Below are 9,556 nucleotides of genomic sequence, written 5' to 3'. Positions count from 1 at the left end.
AGACCCCCATCATTGGATAAGATAGGTCTGGGTTAGAGACCCCTCTCACCATTGGACAAGATAGATCTTGGTTAGAGACATCTCCCACCACTCTTCAGCTGGATGACCTTGGGCTTTGTTTCTCTCTGGTAAATGGAGACCAATCCCCATAATAACTCTTTCATGTAAGTTTGTAACGAAAGAAAGGTGTGGAGTTTAGCATCGCACCCAGGGCTCAGCCCAGAGTGGAAAAGTGCTGTGTTCTTCCTGGGGGAGGAAGGAGAATCAGAGCGTGTGCTTTAACCCCAGCTTTCGAGGTTTCTTTGTAGAGTCTCCAATTCCTTACAACAGCTAAGACATAGAAGACTCCTCTGCTGTTGAAAACCCTAGATGAAGCCGGGCTGTGGTGGCGCATACCTTTAATCCCATCCATCGGCAGGCAGAGGCAGGCAGATCTCTGTGAGTTCAAGCCCAGTCTGGTCTACAACAGCTAGTTCCAGGACAGGCTCCAAAGCTGCAGAGAAACCCTATCTCGAAAAACCAGAAAAAAAATCCCTGAATGACACAGCACAAAATATCTATTAAACTCCTCCATGACTTAGCACAAAGCAAGGTCACCACCTCCTTCTGGAAGCCTGCCTCTCACTCACTCTGCCTCCTGGGTTCTGGGTTGTTCTTACTCAAGGGCTTTAACTAAGCAAATGCTTTAATAACTTGGTGAATTTTATAAAGGCCGTAAAATACATTTCATCTTTAGGAGCTAACATGTATGCTGCTTATCATGATTTCTGAAAAGTTCCACACAGGGACTCAATTATAAAAGCAGGAGCTTCTTGGGCAGTTATAAAGGAAGGATGTGTATATCAGTCCAACATTATTTATGATGTGGAAATCTTAAACCCCTTCAGTGCTACACATAAGTCAATGGAATGCTTTTTCCCAAGCCGTGTACAAGTTAATGCTAGAGAACAAAAAATAATGCTCATAATGATTTATTGACACAGACTTGAGTTATTAAAACCAGACAGATGAAAGGCATTACTTTGATTGTGGCCAGATGAAGGACAAAGAAAATCCAAGACTGAAGAAGGCTTTTTGTTGCAGTCTCAAAGCTGCCTTTCTGGCGGCCTATAACCCACCCCACACACATCCTTACCCACCACTTATACTTCAGGGTTCTGACCTTGATGGCTCTGTTTCCCATCCCTCAGAACTGATTCATTTGGATCTATCTACTTCTCCCCTCCCCACTTAACAAAAAGCTTAAGTCATTTTTTTTAAAACTTGGCATACATAGGATATTAATACATGTTTGTCCAATGGCCTGATTCATCTATCATCTGTCCCTTTGAGCTGTAATGAGTTCTATAAGTACAGGAAGAGGAACTTGTAGACAGCGTCTGTACCTTAGCAGCTAGGTTTAAAGTCAGTTCTGCCAACAGAGCATTGGAAGCTTTGTGTAATCGGATGCTGTGCTGCTCCCATTAGACCGATAACAACCATCCTGATGGAAGAAGGCCTTCCCCTTGGTGTTGAACAAACACTGCCTGAACAGGTCTGTGTACCATCTGTAAATCTGTTTTCTCCCAGTGTATCTCATGTTTAGAGTTCTTATTAAAACATCACCTGTAGAACAGCATCACTGTTTCTGCTGTGACTCTTGTGCTGCTGATTTGGATAAGAGGTTTGCGTCTAATGTTTGTGTTGTCTTAGGGTTTTCACTACTGCGATAAAACAGCATGACCAGCACACAGCGTGTGGAGGGAAGAGAAGGTTTAATCTTACATGGTGAGGTGACAGTCCATCACTGAGGGAAGACAGAGCAGGAACTCAAGCAGGGCAGGAACCAATGCAGAGGTCATAGAGGAGTGCTGCTTGATCTGATCCTTCCTTGCCTGCTCAGTCTACTTTCTTAGAGCAGGCAGAACCAAGTTGCCAAAAGATGGCACCTCCCACTGAGCTGGGCCCTCCCATATCAATCATCAGTCAAGAAAATGTAGCACAGGTTTGCCCGCAGGCCATCATGGAAGGGGTATTTATTCAGTTGAGGTTTCCCTTCAAAAATGGCTCTCACTTATGTCGTGGACAGAAAACTGACCAGCACATACATGAAAGGTATTTTGTGTACTCGACTAAGTGTAAAATTAGCTCAACTTTACTAAACCCTACCTTTGTCAACCCAATCAGGTATTTTATTTCTATAAGTAATATTTTATTGAATTTTCCAGTAATTTCTGTCAGGATCTAAAGTAGGACCCCCTCCCAAATCCTCTAATATTTGATCTCATAGGATATTTCCTGGTAGATCATAGAGGTATGTGGAGAGGCCTTTAACTATGGTGTCCTCTGATGGTCAGAAGCCATTTTGAATTGTACGGACTCTAGATCACTGTTTCCTCATGGTGACACACATGTAGATTGCCTGGGGATGACATAAAGATACAGCTTATGGAGTGAGGCACACATACTCAGGTTTATTCTTAAATCCCTCTGGGGAAGACCTTTTCATCCTCCTTAATTAGATATTTGCAAACAGATGTAAAAAACCTAACCCTAGTCTCCATATTAAGATTTTTTTTTTGTGATCAGCTAGGCCAGGGAAAAACAGGATATCTGTGGGCAGCAGAAGCAGCCTTGAGAAAAAAAACACCCAGTCCTTTGTGTATCAAAGCTCAGGAGGCAGAAACTGGCTGAAAACTGGCTTAATTTAGACTTGTTTTCATTCTTAAGGTTCTGACAACTTGTTAAGAGCTTTAAGTGAACAATCTATACAATTAATACAGATTATAAGGTATGCTAAACCAGAGAATACTGACAGTATACTGTACAATAGCCTTACCGGTTAGTGCTGTGGACCATTTCTACCAAAAGGAAATGCACTTGTTTTTATCCTGTTAGACTTCTTTTCATCCTGTTAGACTTGTTTTCGTCCTGATGTTGATCCCCCCATATGTTAATTTGAGTTGACCGATGATGTTGCGGTTGCTATGTTTCCCTGTTATGTAACCCTGAGACCCTATAAATGCTTGCTGGAAAAATACCAAGGGGGCTCAATCTCACTGGAGTATTGAGTTCCCGGGTGCCGCCTTTGACATTAAAGAATCCTCTTGTTGATCGCATCCATTGGCGTGGCTTATTGAGTCTGGGGATCCTTTCCTGAACCCTAGAAATTAGGGTCTTTCAGATGGATGCAAAATAGTGTTCCTGGTAAAGTGTAGGCTTTATACACAGAGCAAATATCAGTTAAAAAAATTAGTAAATATCAAAGAATTTTCCACAATGTCTCATATTCTGCATAGGATATATCTGCACTAAAAATTCGTGCCTTTTATCCCTTTTTAAAGTTTTTTTTATAGGAGTAGGCAAGAATTACTGCTGGAGGCTATTCCCCACTTTGCCCCCGCCTCTCTTCTGAGCATCCTGTATTTATTGTTTGACAAATCTGGTGATGCTACATGGGCACGGAGAGAAAAATATGTGAGCTTTGGTGACAGCACTACCTTCTGACTGTCATAGTTTCCTGTTGCTATGGTAAAATAGGTCGAAGAAAGCAATGCAAGAGAGGACAGTTCTGTGTGTCTCACATGTCAAGGTTACTGTCCAGCATTGCAGGGAAGTCACAGCGGCAGGAACCTAAAGTAGCTAGTCACACTATATCCACAGTCAAGAGCAGAGAGAGATGAATATATGCATGCATGCCTGTGGCCATCTTACTGTCTCCTTTCTATACCCTAGGGCCCAGTCCATGAAATGGTACTCACATTCAGTGTGGGTCTTTTTACCTCAGCTAACCATAGCAGGCTTTCCCACAAGCTAGCCTAATCCACACAAGCCCTCACTAAGAATCCCTTTCCTGTGATTCTAGATACTGTCATGTTGACAATTGAAACGTGATCACACTGGGCTTATTTACAACGTAATCTAGTGCCACAAGGGTCTCTATTTTACTAATTCCAAGAGCATTAGCCATGCATGGTTGCTGTGAAGATCAAATCAAATGGAAAAACTTGGGCTATGGTAGGTAATTGATAAAAATGATGCTGTCAACAGAGGCACTGCTGATGTATGCCTGTGCTGTGGATTATGTGGGCAGAGAACTAAGTTAACTAAGGAAAAACACTGTGCTGTTCATTTCACTGGCATTGAAAACGTGCCTTGATTTCTTATGAGTAACTTTTAACAGTGATTCTTACTGTCAGTATAAAACATAATCACCTGAGTGGCATGTTAAAACTCAGGTTGCTGAGAGTCACTATTATGGAATATGATTGAGTCTGTATGGAGCAGGGCCCAGGATTTGTGTGCATATGTGTATATAGGGATTGCACATGTGTGTGTTCATAGACCAAAGATCAAGTTTGGATATCTTATCTCAGATTCTATCTTAATTTTTTTTGAGAAATAATCTCTCTTTAGACTGGAATTCCTATGAAAAGCCAGGCAAGCTAGGCCCTGAGCCCCAAAGGTCCCTCTGTCTACACCTCCTCAGTTCTGGAATTACAGGTGTGTAGCACAAAGATGGGCTTTTAAAACTTGGCAATGGGGGGGCTAGAGAGATGGCTCAGCGGTTAAGAGCATTGCTTGCTCTTCCAAAGGTCCTGAGTTCAATTCCCAGCAACCACATGTTGGCTCACAACTATATGTAATGAGATCTGATGCCCTCTTCTGGCCTGCAGGCAGACACACAGACAGAATATTGTATACATAATAAAATAAATATTTTTTATAAAACCTTGGAACTGGATTGTTTCCAGTTTCTCACTATTATGATATAGCCACAGTGAACATAGTTGAATAAGTACATTTACACAATAGAGTATTATTCAGTTCCTTAGAAAATGACATGAAATTTGAAGGAAAATTGATAGAACTAGAAAAAAATCATTCTGAGTGAGGTAACCCTGAAGGAAAGATACATATGGTATGTAATTGCTTATGAGTGGATATTAGATGCTATCATAAACATGCTACAGTCAATAGAGAGGTTAAGTGAAGAGGGGGACCCTGGGGAATGCATGGATCCCCCTAGAACGGAATAGATTTTATAGTAGGAAATGAGGGTGGATGGGGATGGGAGGGGGAGTCAGGTGGGATGGGAGATGGGGTGGAAGGAGAGGGTAGGGGACAGATGATTGGAATTGGGGGGCATTTGGGGGTGACGTGGAAACATACTGCAGTAGAAACTTCCTGGAATGTATAAAGGTGACCCTAGTGAGGATTTCTAGAAATAAATGGGGGTTACAGAGTCTCCACTGGCCATCTCTTGTTACCAGGTGAGGCTTCCAATGACAAGACTGGGTTGCATTCAATTGAGTTGTTGGGCAAGCGGGCTCCTATCAAAATTACTGAACAACCCAGGCTGTTGCTGAAACAAAGGATTGCTCTCCACAAACCAACAGTGGGGTTTATTGCCAAGAACAACACCCACACAACTCATTGAACATGGAGAAGTCCAGCCGGCGCCTCCATGGAGTCTTCATTCCTATATTCTAGCCTAATGGTGAGGGAAGGTATTCTGCAGGCTGCTGAAAGAGAAACATGAACACCAACACAACCACAGAACCCTTCGCCTACATCTGTCCTGCCTACAAAACATGCTATGGCAGTGGTGGCACAGAACTTGTAGGACTTAAGTCCCACTTCACAAGAAGGAACACGTACCTGACACTGCTTGGGTAACCAAAAACCAGAGACTAGATAGCCCAGAAATCTAAACACTAATGACATTGAAAAAAGCATCAAGAGCCAGGCAGTGGTGGCACATGTCTTTAATCCCAGCCCTCTGGAGGCAGAGGCAGAGGCAGAGGCAGAGGCAGAGGCAGAGGCAGAGGCAGAGGCAGAGGCAGAGGCAGAGGCAGAGGCAGAGGCAGAGGCAGAGGCAGAGGCAGAGGCAGAGGCAGAGGCAGAGGCAGAGGCAGAGGCAGAGGCAGGCAGATCTCTGTGAGTTTAAGGCCAGCCTGCTCTACAAGAGCTAGTTCCAGGACAGGCTCCAAAGCCACAGAGAAACCCTGTCTCGAAAAAACAACAACAAAAGCATCAATAAAATTATTTCTAACGATATTCTGCTAGAAAATAGCTCAATGCCTTGTCCAGTCATCATCAGAGAAGCTTCCTCCTGCAACAGATGGGAACATATGCAGAGATCCCACAATCAGACAATATAAGGAGGGAGAAAATTTAAGTGTGAGGTCTCTTATCAATTTCCTCCCATCAGAGCTCAGGGAATACTGCAGAAGGGGATGTGGAAAGATTGTAAGAGCCGGAGGGTTGGGGGGGGGTGTGGAGGACACCAGGAGAACAAGGCTCTCTGAATTAGCTAAGCAAGTCTCATATGAACCCACAAAAACTGAAGCAGCAAGCACAGGGTGGGTCTGCACCAGGTCCTCTTTGTACATATTATAGCTGTTAGCTCAGTATTTTTATGGGACTCTTGACTGTGAGAACAGATGGGTCTGACTCTTGTGCCTGCTCTTGGGACACTGTTCCTCCTGTTGGGCTGCCTTGTCCAATGTTGATATATTTTTTGCTTCATCTTACTATATTTTACTTTGTCATTGAAAGATCCTAATTTCTAGGGTTCAGGAAAGGATTCCCCAGACTCAATAAGCTACACCAATGGATGCAATCAGCAAGAGGATTCTTTAATGTTGAAGGCGCCAACAGGGAACTCAATACTCCAGTGAGACTGAGCCCCCTTGGTATTTTTCCAGCAAGCATTTATAGGGTCTCAGGGTTACATAACAGGGAAACATAGCAACCGCAACATCATCGGTCAACTCAAATTAACATATGGGGGGGTTAACATCAGGATGAAAACAAGTCTAACAGGACAAAAACAAGCCTAACAGAATAAAAACAAGTCTAACAGGATGAAAAGAAGTCTAACAGGATAAAAACAAGTGCATTTCCTTTTGGTAGAAATGGTTCACAGCACTAACTGGTAAGGCTATTGTACAGTATACTGTCAGTATTCTCAGGTTTAGCATACCTTATAATCTGTATTAATTGTATAGATTGTTCACTTAAAGCTCTTAACAAGTTGTCAGAACCTTAAGAATGAAAACAAGTCTAAATTAAGCCAGTTTTCAGCCAGTTTCTGCCTCCTGAGCTTTGATACACAAAGGACTGGGTGTTTTTTTCTCAAGGCTGCTTCTGCTGCCCACAGATATCCTGTTTTTGCCCCCACGGCAGGTGTAGCTGGTCTCAAGACTGCTTCTGCTGCTCATAGATATCCTGTTTTTCCCTGGCCTAGCTGATCACAAAAAATCTTAATATGGAGACTAGGGTTGGGGTCTTTCAGTCATGTTTGGTTGTTTTCTCTCAGAAGCCTGTTCTTTTCTAGTGAGAGACAGAAAGGGAGTGGATCCAGAGGCCCCAGGAGATAGAGAGGAACTGGGAAGAGTAGTGGGAGGAGAAAATATAAACAGAATATACTGTATGAGAGAAGGATCTATTTTTAATAAAATGGTAAAAATGAACAAACAAACAAACATACAAAACAACAGCAATGAAAATGTTTGGTTCTGGGATCAAATTCAGTTCCTCAGCACAAGGACTCTAATGACCAAAACATTTTCCAGCCCAAGATTATCCTTTTTATTTATTTATTTGTTTGTTTATTTACTTATTTATTCTTGAGACAAGGTTTCTCTGTGTAGCTTTGGAGTCTGTCTTGGAACTTGCTCTATAGACCAGGCTAGCCTTGAACTCACAGAGATCCACCTACCTCTGCCTCCTGAGTGCTGGGATTAAAGGCATGAGCCACCACTGCCCAGCTATACCTCAAAAAAAAGTTCCCAGGTGATGGCAAGGATGTTGATCTGAAGACTATGATCTGAGACCTTCTTTTTCAGTATAGTAGAATCTGCGGCATTTCCATGGCTTTTTTGCCCAACTGGTGGTTGAAATGCTGCCACCTGCTGGTCACAATAGAGACTTCGTAAAAGAAGCCAACGCTGTAGAAAATGATGAGATCTACAGTGAGCTGTGAAACTTTTTATAAACTGTGTGTTCTATATAAGAATTGGCAGTAGAAAAATTATTTTTGTTGTGATACAAGGAGGTCATTTCAACTTTTGTGTTTCTAAGAAAAACATTTAGATCACTCTGAGCACTGTTTCCACCCACAGGATGAAAACCACAGCTCTTGAGGGCACCAATCACCTGCTGCTTTCATGCCTCCAAAGCGGAAACAGTGGCGGATGCACCCCAGCACGTAGGCATAGCACTGCTCTCTTTTGAGCCTCTATTTATTCATCTGTATAACGAGGAGGTAAGATACATCAGAAAGCATTTCTCTGGTATTTTCTAACTCTGCGGAGGCTATATTACACTGTGCCCCTGAAGGGAGGAAGAATGATATTTATTAATAGAATGAGTTCTGTTCTTTGACTGCATGCCAGTCTTTCATTTTATAAGACTAACTTCAATGTTTTGGGCCTCATCAGCACTTGTGCCCTTCCTTCCCAGGTCATGGTTTCTATAGTGAGATATCCATAGTTACAGGGCAACTTTCTTTGCAGAATTAAGACCACCACAGGCATGGAAATAGCTGTTGTATTAGCCTGTTGGAGCTCCCACAACCAAGTCCCACAGAGAGACTTCACCAGAAATTCACCCCTCGTGTTTAGAAGTCGACCAGTACGTGGTCATGTGTTACTTTGGTCTGAGCTGTCTCTCTCTTGGCCTTGATCTGTGGGTGTCTTCAGGTGGAATTGCTTCTCCTTATAAAAGGAAACTAGTTTCTCTGGATTAGTGTCCATATTAGTGATCAGTCTTAACTTTTTACTTTAGAATGGCTGGCTGGCTGTCACTTTGAGGCACAAGGGGATAGGGTCTTCAACACACGAAATGCAGGAGACTTACTTTTAAACTTATGTCCAAATGCCTTTCAAGACAATCTTATGGGGCTGAGAAGATGGCTCAGTAGATAAACTGCTTGCTAACTGTGGTGGTTTGAAAGAAAATGGTCCCCAAAGGGAGTGGCACTTTTATTAAGAGGTGTGGCCCTTTTGGAGGAAGTGTGTCATTGTGGGGGCGGGCTTTGAGGTCTCACTTTGCTTAAGTGTTGCTCAGTGTGACATTCAGACCACTTCCTGTTGACTGCAAGGTGTAGGACACTCAGTTCCAGGTCCAGTATCATGTCTGTCTGCATGCTGCTATGTCCCACCATTGATAATGGACTGAACCTCTGAACTATAAGCCACCACAATTAAATGTTTTCTTTTATAAGGATTTCTATGGTCATGGTGTCTCTTTACAGCAATAGAAATTCTAAGACACTAAGCAAGCTTGAAGACACGTGTTTGAGTCTCCAGTATTTACATAAAAATCTAAGTATGACAAGCAGCATGTATCTGTAACCCTAATACTAGTAGACAGAGACAAGGAGAATCAGGCAAGCCCTCACTGGCCAGTCAGTCTAGTGTAGCCAATGAGCTCCAGACTTGGTGACAGACACTACTCTAAAAATAAGGCAGAATGTGAAGGAAATACTGATGGAGATATCTGGCCTCTACATGTGCATGGATGAACGCACACATACACACACATGGACACACACATACATGCACATGCA

This window comes from Arvicola amphibius, chromosome 11 (assembly GCF_903992535.2).
Source record: "Arvicola amphibius chromosome 11, mArvAmp1.2, whole genome shotgun sequence".
Taxonomy (NCBI): Eukaryota; Metazoa; Chordata; class Mammalia; order Rodentia; family Cricetidae; genus Arvicola; species Arvicola amphibius.
This window is presented reverse-complemented; position numbering follows the sequence as displayed.